Source organism: Camellia sinensis, chromosome 8 (assembly GCF_055761805.1).
Source record: "Camellia sinensis isolate YWXY chromosome 8, ASM5576180v1, whole genome shotgun sequence".
NCBI lineage: Eukaryota > Viridiplantae > Streptophyta > Magnoliopsida > Ericales > Theaceae > Camellia > Camellia sinensis.
In genome coordinates, this window is record NC_138968.1 from 184,866,587 (window position 1) to 184,881,123 (window position 14,537).

A 14,537-nucleotide genomic window follows, 5' to 3' on the forward strand; every position below is an offset into this window, starting at 1 on the left:
TGTTAATTGACTTGATGATTTATTAATAAAATGGGCGATTTGTTATGAAATTTGAAATCTTAGGGGGTGGAATGTAATTTTCAAAATCACAGAATGAGATTCGTATTTTAATCAAACCTCGGGAAATGTATTTGTAATTTATCCTATTAATGATGTCAAATTGAGTGTTTATTTTACTACGTTATAATTTAATATGATTTTATATTTATTTCAATTACATTTTTATAGCACGATAAGGCTAATATTATTAAAATACACATAAATAATTCAAATAAATTTATTATATATATTTGTTTAATAGAACGATAAGGTTAAGATTATCAAAATAAATAATTAGAATCATTCTTTAATTTTAAATGATTTTTTTCTCCAATTTAATCCTTATTTTTAGTGTTAAAATAAATATTTATTTTATTATATTGAAATTAAGTAAGCATCATATATATATATTCTACCCTAAAAACTTGACTAAACTTTCAAGTAGTTTTTGCAAAATTTCTTACAAGTTCTGGTTTAGTTTTTCAGAGTTTCTATTCATCGTTTTTGAAAAATATCTAAAATGTTTCTCCAATCTGTTTCGGGACAAGAAATTGCACCAAAATTTTTAAAATAGTATCGTACTTAGAGCATATCTAACCATTATTGCTATAATGTCATTACTATTGCTATAATTTGACAATGAATAGTGCTATTTTGCCAAATTATAGCAATGGCGCTCCAATGATCATTTGTTATTTTGACAAATCTTAATCAACTTTTCCTCTAAGTTTGTAGGTATTGTTTGGATAAAGATTTTTTTGTGATTTTATTTTTGTTTATTTTTTTGTCTTTGGTGACATTTTTTTAACTGTTTGTAAAAAAAATTATATATTTATATTATTCATGACTAAACAAATATAAAAAATGAAAAAAAAAAATTGAAAAATTAGAAAAAATACTAAATATAATTCACCCCACCAAAAAACATATCACTACATATTTAATAAATTTTTTTAACTACACAAAAAATAAACAATCACCAATTACCAATCAACAATCATCCATCATTCACCCACAATTCATTCACCAACAACCACCCACCAACAACTATCCATTATTAACCGAGCATTCATTCACCAACAACTACCTACCCAACAATCATCCATTATTTATCCACCCACCCAACAACCACCCATTATTCATCCACTCACCCAACAACCATCCATTATTCATCCACCCACCCAACAACCATTCATCATTCACCCACCTACAATTTTCTCTATAAATATAACACAAGGTTTTCTACAATTTTCATATTCACCTACCCATCATTTTCATATCTTCTAAACTCTCTGTACCCACTCAAAATATTTTCTATAATTTTCATATTCACTCACTCACCCATCCACCTACAATCAACAATTTGACTAAAGCCATATTCAATGGAGAATTTGATGAATCTTCATCATCTGATGATGATATCATCATGATGCAACTGTTAACAATGCAACAACAAAGAATACAAGAGTTAAGCCTAAACCAACCAACTAGACGTGTTGGTTCCACAAGTAGTCGTCGATACATTAATCGTGAGAGGGTCAAAGGTGACGAACAAATTTATAAAAATTACTTTGCAGATAATCCTGTCTATCTAGAAGAATACTTCCAAAGACGTTTTCGAATGAGACGGTCATTGTTTGTTAGTATCTTACATAATATTCAACAAATGAATGAGTACTTCATCCAAACCCGCGATACCACTGGTACTCCTGGATTATCTAGTGTACATAAGATGACTGCAGCACTTCGGATCCTACAGTACGTCGTGCATGCTGATGTTGTAGATGAGTACATTAGAATCGGCGAAAGTACTGCAATTGTCGCCTTGAATTTTTTTACCAGATCAATTGTTGCTACCTATGAAGCCGTTGACTTAAAATCCCCAAATGAAGCAGATGTCGCCAGATTATTGCAAGAGGGAGAGCAACGCGGGTTTCTTGGAATGTTAGGGAGTTTGGATTGTATGTACTAACATTAGGATAAATGTCTAACTGCCCAAGCCGGTGGTTACACTGGACACTACTACAAACCAACAGTTGTACTCGAGGCAGTTGTCTCCCATGACTTGTGGATTTGGCATACTTTTTTTGGCATGCCTAGCTCTCTAAATGATATTACTGTTCTTGACAGGTCGCCTTTATTTGCTGAATTAATTAGAGGACGTGCCCCTGCTGCCAACTACACCATCACTAATCACGCGTACACCATGGGTATTATCTTACTGATGGTATCTACCCTCATTGGGCAACAATTGTGAAAATAATATCTCAACCTCAAGGCACAAAGAGATAACTATTTGCGAGGATGCAAGAAGCATGTCGGAAGGATGTCGAAAGGGCATTTGGAGTGCTCCAAGCACAATTTAATATTGTCAGAGTTCCAGCTAGAGATTGAAGTGATGAGGATCTGTACTACATCTTGAAGACGTGCATTATTTTGCACAATACGATCATTAAAAATGAGCGTAATATTCCAGAAAATGAACGCAGTGCAACACAACTCGAGACTGATACCAGTAATACCCATTGTCAAGTGTTACGCAATCCGAATGAGGAGTATGCTCAATTTATGTTGAATCGGCAAAGGATTAGATCTACTGAAGCCCATAATGCAATTCATAATGATCTAATTGAACACTTGTGGTCCCAAGCTAGAGAGTTAGATTAAGTTTGTATTTTATGTTTTTAATAACAGTTAATGTCATTTAATGTCAATTAATGTCTTTTTATTATAATAAAATTATCTTCATTTAATGTTAGTTAATGTATTTTATCTTTTTATTACCTTCATTTGAAAAAATATATTTATTTTTTTCATTATACTTTATTGAAAATTTTAAATTATACTAAGAATTAGTCAACATTATACATTGCAAAAATAATATTACATTGTTTTGTAGAAAATACTCAAAAATAAAAAAAAATAAAAATAAAAAAAACAACATGAAATTTCATTACAAAATAAAAAATGACATTGCAAATAAAGACTAACAATTACATCAAAAATTAGATGACATTGCAAAATTTAAAAATACATTATCTTGTAATTATTCATCAGGAGGTAGGGGAAATAAAAATTTGTGCTGCTCACATTTGAGGACCACTTGGCAAAAATCTCATTTTTTCGCATTGTGTAATATGCATTCATCTGAGGGTCCAAATGAGAAATGTCTGTAGTCATTATTATATGTTCTTCATTTTTCATCTCAAAGTCATGTTTTTTCATCTCAAGTTCTTTCAGCACCTGTAGTGTTTGAATTCTTTTTTCTTCTTTTTCCTCTTTTTTATTTTCTTCTTCAGCAAGGTGTTGGTTAAATGTCTCCAATTGTATGCTCATTTTTTGGACTTCAATTTCAACGACTTGATTTCTTTGAAATAATTCTTTTGCAGATTTCCTACCCATAGGCATTTTACCCCTTGCAGAGACATTGCTCTCACCAACAGTTGGATTGTTACCAACACTTGGACTGTTGTCGTCTTCAAGAGAAGTACAGTTATCCATAGGGGAATCGGGGGCTGAATTAGCGGTAAACGTTGTATGCATCCTTGAATTTACCGTATTTGTAGGAGCTACATCTTGCCACCTGCTATTGTCTTGCAAGATTGGCCAACAATATTCAAAAGCAAAATGTTTGTTTTCATCTTGATGGTATAACAATTTTGCTTGAAGTATCTGTATCAATAAAATTGAAACATTATTTAATTAGTTAATTTTTATATGATACCAGAATAAGAAACTAAACATAATAACTGCAGATGAAAACTTACTATATCAACTTGAGATATCCCACTTGGGTGAAGATTTTTGACTTGCGCTAAACACCCCCCAAATTTGTTAGAACATTTCATGATTATACCCCATCGAGATTGGATAGACACTTATGTTCTTGACTAATCATTCTAAAGAAAGCAATAATTTTCGTAAATATTCCCCCAAAAGTGAGCATACGATTTCGAATTGCCAACAATTGGGTCTTCTGAAATGTGACACTAAGATTTACAAATTGCCATATCTTCTTCAATGGTGAATGATTTTCCTTTCTTTGTTTTTGATGAACCTTCCATAGTGATTGGATGAAAAAACCAAAAAGAAAATAATTTTAAGGTTTGCTGTGAAATCAAATTTAGAGAAAAATAGAAGAAAAGAAAAATTCAATCCAAATGTTTGATGTGAAATAAAATTGACATGGAGGGTTTCAATTTATAGAAATTCAAAATATTACCGCTCGGGGGAAATAGCCGTTTGAAGATAGCTGTCGTCACAAAAAATTGTTGTTTTTGTTTTGTTTTGTTTTTTTTTTTTTTTTTAACCAAACAGAGCACAACAGCTCTTTTTATACAGAATGAGAGCATCTCCATCGTCCACGTATAAAACTTCAATGGTTGAGATGATTTCTCTAGAATCATCCAACCTCCCTTCGACTAATATGCACCGCCTCCCTTTCCCTCTCACTCTGTCTTCCCTCTCCTCAAACCACTCCCCTCTTCTCCTCCTCTATGATCGAAACATCTCTCTCTCTCTCTCTCTCTCTCTCTCTCTCTGTTTTCACTCTCCCTCTCACTCTCACTCTCTGACTCTGTCTTCCCTCTCTCTCTGTTTTCACTCTTCCTCCCCCTATCACTCTGTTTTCCCTCTCCTTAAACCAGTCCATTCTCCTCCTCCATGATCAAAATGTCTCTCTCTCTCTCTCTCTCTCTCGCTCTCTATACCTATGAATTTGTTTTCATTTTTCCTCTCTCACTCTCCTCCATCATCCAAACATCTCTCTCTGTCTGTGTCTCTGTCCTTGAGCTCAAGTCTTCACCGATCTGTTTACTCTCTCTCTCTCTCTCTCTCTCTCTCTCTCTCTCTCTCTCTCTATCCTTGGTTCCAAGTCTTCACCTCCATACAATCGCCTCTCGTTTCCCCTCTCTCTGTGTCTCTGGTATGATCTCCATCTATATATATATGCTTTAATTTTTTGTTTATTTTTCTAGTTGTTGATGTGGATCTGAGGTGATCGCAATTTTTGAAACTCAATTCTCGCAATGGCTTCAAACTGAATCTTCAAAGAACTCAAGCATCTCTAGAAGGATCTTCGAAGAACACAATCTAGTATGTTTGCTAAAATTTTCTTAATTATTTATTTTGATTTTTAGTTTAATTTTTGTTCATCCTATTTTTGTTCGTTCATCTATTTTTTTTCATCCATTAATTTTATTTTGATCTTCAAAGAACTGAAGCCTATTTTGGTTTGGTTTATTGTGATAATATCTATCTGATTTGGATTGACTGATTTGGTGATAAATGATTAAAAAAAATAAAAAATTAAGAGAAACCGAATTTGGATTTGTCAAATTTATTCTGAAATTTGTTAATTTGGCAACAAAATTGAAAATTGGTTTTCATTCTCATATTTGGGTTTGATTCTAAAGTTTTTGGGTTTCCTACTGTTTCAATTCTGTTTTTTCAATTGAATTTGGTGCCAAAAATCTATTGATATTTGCTGATCTAGCAAGTTTGGCAGCTGCTATTCAACCTACCAAATTTGAGAGCAGATATGGCATCTGCTATTTTTGGCAAATAGAATAGCAGGCCATTGGAGACCTTCTTTTTGTCATTCTTGTCAAATTTTAGCTTTGGCAGGTTGAATAGCAGCTCCATTGGAGATGCTCTCATATGGAAAACATGTTACTAAATTGAGGCTTTTTCTTTTTGAATTTTCAAAATCAATTTTTTTTTAATTTCAAAAATAAATTTAGTGAAAAAATAAAAATAAAAAACACATTAAATTTTTTTCTTTTTTGGGCTGAAATAATTTTGAAAATTTCGAAATTATATTATTTAATTTATTTATTTTTTTGTGTGGCCAAACTAGCTTTTAATTTTTAATTTTTTAATTTTTGTCAAAACTCAAGCAAAGTTGGGGATTCTTTTTACACCAAAAAATTCATTACGTGCGCTCAATTAAAATTTTAAAATTTTAATTCCTATTATATCCTAATATAAATTTACTAATAAGTACAACACCTATTAAATATTAAAATAAAATATTATTTTTTTCTCATAATACACCATAATCACATATATTTATTCTTCATCTTCCAGTTTTAATTGTTTTCTATTGTTCTTCTTCCTTCTCCAAATCACCCCACCAAAAGTCACTATTGTTATCAATATCATTGTTTCTTATTCTTGTAAATAAAAAAAAAAGTTTGAGCAACATCAAATTTGAGAATATTCAGCCTGTTGAAATAACTCATAAAAGAAAAGATAAGTATTCGAATAAATATTCAAAATATAATTCTTTATTTTTGTGTATTTTTTTTGCATAAAAATAAATATTTAGCCTCTTTAATTACATCATTACTATTCAGACTTTCAAATCTAAACAATTATTTTTCCCAAAAAAAAACACACACAAAAAAGAAAGGCAATGCTTCAGCCATCAATTGTAGTTACGTGACATTAACAGAACTTGAACAGACATGTGTCTGATCACAGCCTTAAATATTATGGAAAATGTTTGGTGGCCGCAAATTATGTGGCTCAAATGGCCTGAAAATACCAAAACGACGTCGTTTTGACATTTTCGGAGTTGTTTTGTACCCAAAACGACATCGTTTTGGCATTTTCAGGCCATTTAAGCCACAAAATTTGTGGCCACCAATCATTGCCGAAATATTATACATTTAGTCCCTTCGAATATATTTTATTTGTCTTTTAATTATATTATTTTATAATTTTATATAATTTTTTATATTTGTTGATATTTTAATATGTATACATAAATTAGTGCAAATAATATATTTTAAATATTTTATATATTAAATTATATTTATTATAAAATAAAAAAAGAAAGAGAAAGAAAGAGAGGAGCAACGAAAGTCAAGAAAAGAAATAAAGGAAAGAAAAAAAAATAGAAAGAAAAACATGAAAAGAAAGAAAGAGAAAAGGAGGCAGTCACGCCTCCCACACCCCTCAATTATTCAAATTATATATATATATATATATATATAATAAAATATTTTCTTTTATTTTCTTTTGCGGGTTGAAGGTTATAGAAGAAGAAGAAGAAGAGAAGAAAAGAAAAAAAGGGAAGGAAGTAGAGGCTTCGACCCAAAGGAGAAATGAAAGTGGGAGAGTGTAATTTATATATATTAGAGTGTCGTAGTTATATAAATGTTATGAATTAATAATCTTATCTTAGGGTGGAGATGAAATTTTGACCAAGTAATAGGGGTGAATTGTATTTAGTATTTTTAGCTTTGATTTGATTTAGATAAATTGTATAACTTTAGGATCTTTTTAAGTAATAAATGTTTTATTCAAATCATATTATACAATTGTTTTCCCTGTTGTGTATTAAAATTATTAGACGAGTCATACCTAGTAAAATAGGTCGTTCATCAACCATGGTTTAATTTAATTTAGTGGTGACAATTCGTATTAAGTGAAGATGATTCGTGGTTTTCTGGTTTTAATATACAAATTCTCTTGACAATGTATTTCTGATCAATTTATATCATTTTATCCAAATTAACAATTTTCTAAAAACTAATACAATAACCCCTGATTATAAGGTTAGTGGTAGATTCAAAACCCTGTGATATTTCTTATTTTATTTTATTTATTTTATGTTTTATTATCTTAATTAGTCTTAATTTTAATATTTTCAAAATCTATTTTTTTTAATTACTTTAATTATTATTTTTTGTATCAACACAACTCGATTAATCCCTGAGGATCGACACTTGATTTTAACCGCTATACTTCCGAATAATTATTACTTGGTTTAAAATATAATGTTTTGGTATGCAAACGATAGCACCAATGTCCCCAATTTCAATGTTGTTGGCTACCTTTAAATTAGACCAACCAGCAGCGACATCCACAGTAGGGTATCCGAATCAAACAATATTATTTGGCATTGTAAGTTCGAACATGGTAACTTTATTCTTATTTTGGTATATCTTAAAGGGTAATTTGAGAAAATTTATAGAGTGTATTGAAAATAACATAAAATCTTAAATAATTGAATAAAGTGTGTTAAAAAACTAGAAGTATTTAATAATTTTTTGAGTATAAATAGAATCCCCCAACAAAGTTTCTTGATAACTATGATATTTTGAACAAACAAATATCTTGCCAAGCCATTCTAGATATTAGGGGTGGTCACGGATCGATTTTGACGATTCAATTTGTAGTTTGGTCCCACCCGCATATTTGTAGTTTGGGAAAAATTAAACTCGCAACTGCCCACAATACTAATTGCTATTTGTGTAGATAAGGTTCACGGATGTGCGGACAATTTATGGATTGAATTTGTTTCCTTAAAAATTTATTTTTGGATCTTTTTTTTGGTTTTTTGTCATTTTTTAAATATTCTTTCTGGACCATTTTCGTCATTTCCATAATTTCATCCCATTTTCCTGACAATCCATCTTTACGTCCCATGTGTAGTGTCGGTGATTCTTCTTCTTCTTTTTCATCTATTCATCTCCTTGGTATAGTACTGTATGTAATAAATACTATATGTACCAAACATAACAAAGCACACACTATGGACAACATTATCGAAACGATAGCATCAATTGAATTCAATAATTTTAATTTTTTTTTTGAAAAATGATCTACACCTCTAAAAAAAGAGTTCTAAAAGAGCTCTAATTTGTCTTTTTCTTTCTTCTTTTTTGTCTTTTACTTCACTATTTTTTTTTTAATTCATGGACAGCTCATTAGAGCTGTACTGCAGCAGCTCCGTTTTTTTTACTATTATTTTTTCAAATGCAAGATTAATAGAATATAATACAAATCGGCCTAAGAAGAAGATTGAAGGAAAATAAAAATTTTAAAGATAAATAAAATAGGAGAAAAACAAAATAAACAAACAATTGCAAAAGGATGATCATAACCCCAAAAAAAAAAAGAAAAAAAAAAGAGTAACTAGAGGAATTTAAAAAAAAAAAGTGTATAAAGATGCGCACTACAAGAAAAAACACCTTTGGCAACTAAATTTTTAGTCGCCAAAGGTCCGATTTTAGTCGCCAAATGTCAAAATTTCACTTTTCCCGACAAAAAAGTTTAGTCGCCCGTGTTGTCGCCAATAAACGGTCGCGAATGCCTTTGGCGACTAAAACACTGTTAGTCGCCAATATATATGTCTTCAGCGACTAAATATTTCGTCGCCAATAGTCAATTTATGTATTGGAAATTATACCTTTGCCGACTAAACTTTTAGTCGCCAATAGTTCATTTTTATTTTATTATTAATACCTTTGGCGACCATTCACTTTAGTCGCTGAAAGTATTTTCAGAAAAAAAAAAAAATTTCGCCTCCGCTGCTCCCAACAGGTTTCGAACTTGCGACGTCCCTTTGCACACGCCAAACCCTTTGCACAACACTCCCTCCACTATGCCAGTACATCATCACATGATCATATATGCAATATATATTATTTATATACTATATTAACCGCAATTAATACAAAATAATATTTATAAATATAATTTTTTTAATTCAATATAATTTTTGTCAAAAAATAAATTATTTAATAAAAAAAAATTAGGCGACTTTTGGCGACTAAAACCATTTTTTAGTCGCTAATTGTATTATTTTGGGCTACTAATTATTTATTTGTCGCTAAAAAAACAAGTTCTCAATTAAAAATCAGCACTTTTGGCGACTAAACAGAAATTTCGTCGCCAAAACCACTACTTTGGGCGACTAAAATGGATTTTCGTCGATAAAACCCCCACTTTCAGCGACTAAATTGCTTTTAGTCGGCAAAACTGCTATAATCAGTGACTAAACCTGTTTTTAGTCGCCAAAACCCTACCTTTTGGCTACTAAATTATTTTAGTCGCTAAAAACCGTGACTTTTGGCTACGAAACAAAGTTTAGTCACTAAAAACCATATATTCGGCGACTAAACTTCATTTTAGTCGCTAAAACCCTGCTTTTCGGCGACTATACTCTTTTAGTCGCTAAAACCTTGCTTTTCGGCGACTAATTTCATTTTAGTCGCCATTTGATGCACTTTCAGCGACGAATTTTTTTTTTTAGTCGCCGTTTGTGTTTTTTGTTGTAGTGGCGGGCGATTGAATGTAGGTGAGAGTAAACGCCGTGACACGCCTGCAAACCCGCAAAATAGGAAAATTCTAATCGGCATCTGACCCTAATGAATCTGCGAAACTGTCCAAATAAGTGTAGGCAGTTCGGGGCTGGATTGTTTTTACGAGTCGAATAGTACATACTTTTTACCATCTTTTTCAAATATCATGTGTTATTATTTATGTAGTATTTTTTTATTAGAAAGTCGTAATTTTTATTGGAAAGTTGTAACACATATAAGTGAGTCATTTATTATTTCTCAATTACTTGATAAATGCGAGTCAATATATTTTACTTGTAAATTTTTCTCTTACTTGATTTATTTAAACAATAATATTACGTAATTAGAAAAATTATTGAGAAAAATATTTAGAATAGATCAAAATCATTTGAACTTGTTACCTATATTTCACTAACCGTAAATTTACACCATTCACCTTATTTTCAGAATAATTTCAAAATAAATTTTCATAATTTTTAATTTTTTTTATTTAAAATAACACGCAAGTAATATCAGACAAAATTTTAAAACTACTGTATAATTAGATGTTGGTGTCAAAGAAAGGCGTCCATACATTGGGTGATAATTCAGTATTTTCAGAGTATGAACATGTGATACTTTATAAGGTTTTGATTAATAAAGAGAGATAGAAACTTACGATTTATATTGAGGATAAGAGAACAGTATAAAAACTAAATAATTAATAATTAATTTAAAATATAAATATGTATTGTTTCGAAATTATTAAATAATTTCTCCCATACATATGATGAAATTTAGACGTGAGGTGTCCACTAAACTAGGCCTAAACCATGTGTGGCTGTGTATGAAGACAAAAAAATGGCTCACATCACATGACTCCACCTCACTATGTCTATTTTAATAAATAGGTTAAAATTTAATTTTTTTTGATTTTTTAAAAAAATATATAAAAAAAATTAAAAACTCAAAAAAATTAAGAAAACTAAGAAAATTAACTTTTAATTCAATTGTCAAAATAGGCCACTGTTGCACACGCCAAACCCTTGGATAGCAATATGACCTTTTTTTTATATTTTATTTTTTAACACAAATTTTAATTAATTAATTAATTTTCTAGGGATATTAGCTCATACCACTACTTTTTCTTTTTCTTTTTTTCTTATTTGTGGCACACATCATGGTCCATAATTTGATAGGGAAATATATGACGTCGGCTAGTGGAGGTCAAAAATATTATTATATAAATTAATAAATTCTATAATTCTTTTTTTAATTTATTGAGAAATAAATTTTTGATACCAAATCTATTATAGTAATATACAATGACAAGATAGTAAGTTTAAAAAAAAAAAAATTTGTATGATTTATTAATTCTATACATTAACATCACACAAAATTTCCTTCTTACTTACTTTGGTAGAGTGGTGTCTTTGTTTTTTATTAATTTTTATTTTTTATTTTGTATTGAGAGAGTGTGAGGAAAAAAATAAAATAAATAAATAAAAAATACATGTTTTTATCTAGCTTTTAATTACAAATTTACTCAAAGTTCATTAAACACACTCACACACACAAAATATTGCAAAAATCATAATCACATATTCTACAACATAAACTTATAAACCCTGGAGTTGGCTTAGCAGGAACAGCTTGAAATTTGGATGCATGATTCCTCCATTTTATGAGAAAAAATTGTGACATCTAAATTTAAATATTTTACATAAGCTTATTTGTGTCTTTGTAAACATTTTAACACCTTCTATACTATTTTATGTATTTAAAATGTGTCTTTTTAAAGCTTCATGCTCCATTGATAAGAAATAAAATTAGAGAATAATAGGAAAAATAATAAGGAATGGAGTGATTTCTCTTCACTTTTTAGAAGATATGTTATTTCTAATTATCTACTTTATCCATTATTACATTAGATTTTATTCATTAAGTCAATCAAAGCATATTGTAATTTTTCTCAATTAACACCTTTGAAAATGTTGACTTTGCTATTTATTTTATCTTAGGAATATTTGCCTTTTTCAAAAATTCAAACTTCCAACCAACTAATCTTCCTCAAATTGATACTAATAATAGCTGTTATTTACATTAATATATGTAAATCTAGTAACATAAAATTATTAACACAATATGCATTATTCTTACAAATTAAAAATTGATAATCAATAAATTGAAATTAAAAGTATTCATTTCTTAACTTCTACATAGTCTTTTAAAATTATTTTTGATTCATAAATTGTGAACAAAAGTTGCATCAAATACTTTAATAAATTTCTTAAAATAAAATAAAATAAAAAATTATAAATGACTTTAGGTTGGGTTTGGAAATTATTTTTTAGCCTTTTTTTGTTGATTTTTTTCCGTCTTCAGTTAACCATTTCAAAATAAATATTAAAAAAAAACTCTTCACTTTTAAGACTTACTAGACTAAACAATAATAATGCTACGTACCAACTAGGAGGTTGGAGCTTGACAGTGGTCTACTTGCTGGTTTTTTCTTTGCTTTTGCTCTGTTTGTTGGTCTCTCACCAACTTGGAGGTTGGAGCTTGACATAGCTCCAAGCTTCTCCTTATTGATGTAATTCATCATATTTTGTATGTGTTACATCAATAAAGTCTTCTTTTTACCGATCAAAAAAATAATAATAATGCTACGCACATAGAATACCAAATACAAAACCAACACATAAACTATTTATCCGGACGACCGAGTGGTCGACTGGCCAGAGCTGTATATATATTCATACTATTATATTAAGTAAACAGGTTCCGTGATATTCTAATACTCTCTCCTCTCTTTATGACAAGTATTCAATTCTCTATCCAAAATAAAATAAAGTGAATAGAAAAAAGAATGAGACTTGAACCTAAGCAAATAATACTCTTATACTAATGTCACTACGCCAAAATTGGGCTTTAGCGGTGGTTTTTTACCACCGTTAAAGGCTGTAAAACCGCCGTTAAAGCTTTTAACGGCGGTTTTGTTACCGGCGTTTATGCGCGTGTCAGAAAAAGTACAACCGTCGTAAAAAGATAAATTACCGTCGTTAAAAGTCGACCAAAAACGGCGGTAACATAGGACCAAAAACGGCGGTTTTTTACCGCCGTAAATAGGTTCAAATTTTTCAAAAAATAATTCTTTCTTCTTGCACTCCCCAAGTCTTGAACCCTCAACCTCTCATCCACCCACACTAACCACTTTACCATAGCCACTCTTCATGAAATACATTTCCTAAATAAATATTTAAACATTACTTTTACTTTATTGTAGATGGTTTCGCCGGAGCACGCCAAAGTTTCGCCGAAGTTTTGCCGGCAAAGACCGCCATCATTAACGGCGGTAATGATTGGGCATTAGCGGCGGTTTTGTTACCGCCGTTAAAAGTGGGCATTAACGTCGGTTTTTTTAACGGCGGTAACAAAACCGCCGTTAATGATACCTTTAACGACGGTTTTCGTTACCGCCGTTAATAGTACCTTTAACGACGGTTTTCGTTACCGCCGTTAAAAAAACCGCCGTTAATGCTCGATTTTGGCGTAGTGTGTCTTTCTTTCATTAATGAAGGGTTTCTTTTTTGCTGATCAATATATATATATATATATATAATAAAATTTTTATTTTATTTTTACTTATTTAAATTACACAAATCAGATCTACCAATCACTAATATTTTTTAATTTTGCAAGCAATATGTATGTCTCCCCTTCACATGGGAAAAATGATATCTAATAACCCCAAAATCATTTTCCTTTCATGTAATGCCGTATGAAGGCTGCTTTAAATGGTCAATAAAAGTCTTTTTCACTTGCCTATGGGGGTGTTTGGTGGGGCTTTTTTTTAGCCAACTTATAGTTTCTGGCTTTTAAAAAGTTATTTTAGACTGTTTGGTTAAACTTATTTCAAACAGCTTCTGATTCTAACAACTTATTTTAAGTCAAAAAAGCTGATTCTGAGAAGTTGCTCACCCCTTACTTCTGATTATCAGTTTCTGCCGTGGACATGTTAATTCACGATTATACTCTTAGATTTTTTTATTTTTTATTTTTTTAAAAGTAGAAAAAGACTCAAATGGACTATAGAATATTATTATTATTTTTTATGAGAAATGTAGACAAATAGTGAATAATAAAAAATAAAAGTTAATTGAAAAAGCTACTTCACTGTTTATTTAACAAATACTACTCAGCAACTTAAATCTACAATCCAACAGTTACACCAAACAGATTAACAGCTTCTGATTATAGTCATAATCTATAATCTATTTTAACAGCTACACCAAACATCACCTATAAATAGCTCTAAAGTACTCCACAACCACCATCTTCATTTCTCATAGAGTGGTGATTCATCCCACTAATTTTTGGACCACTAATAGCTCTAATGAGCTTAAAAAAAATAAAAAATAAAAC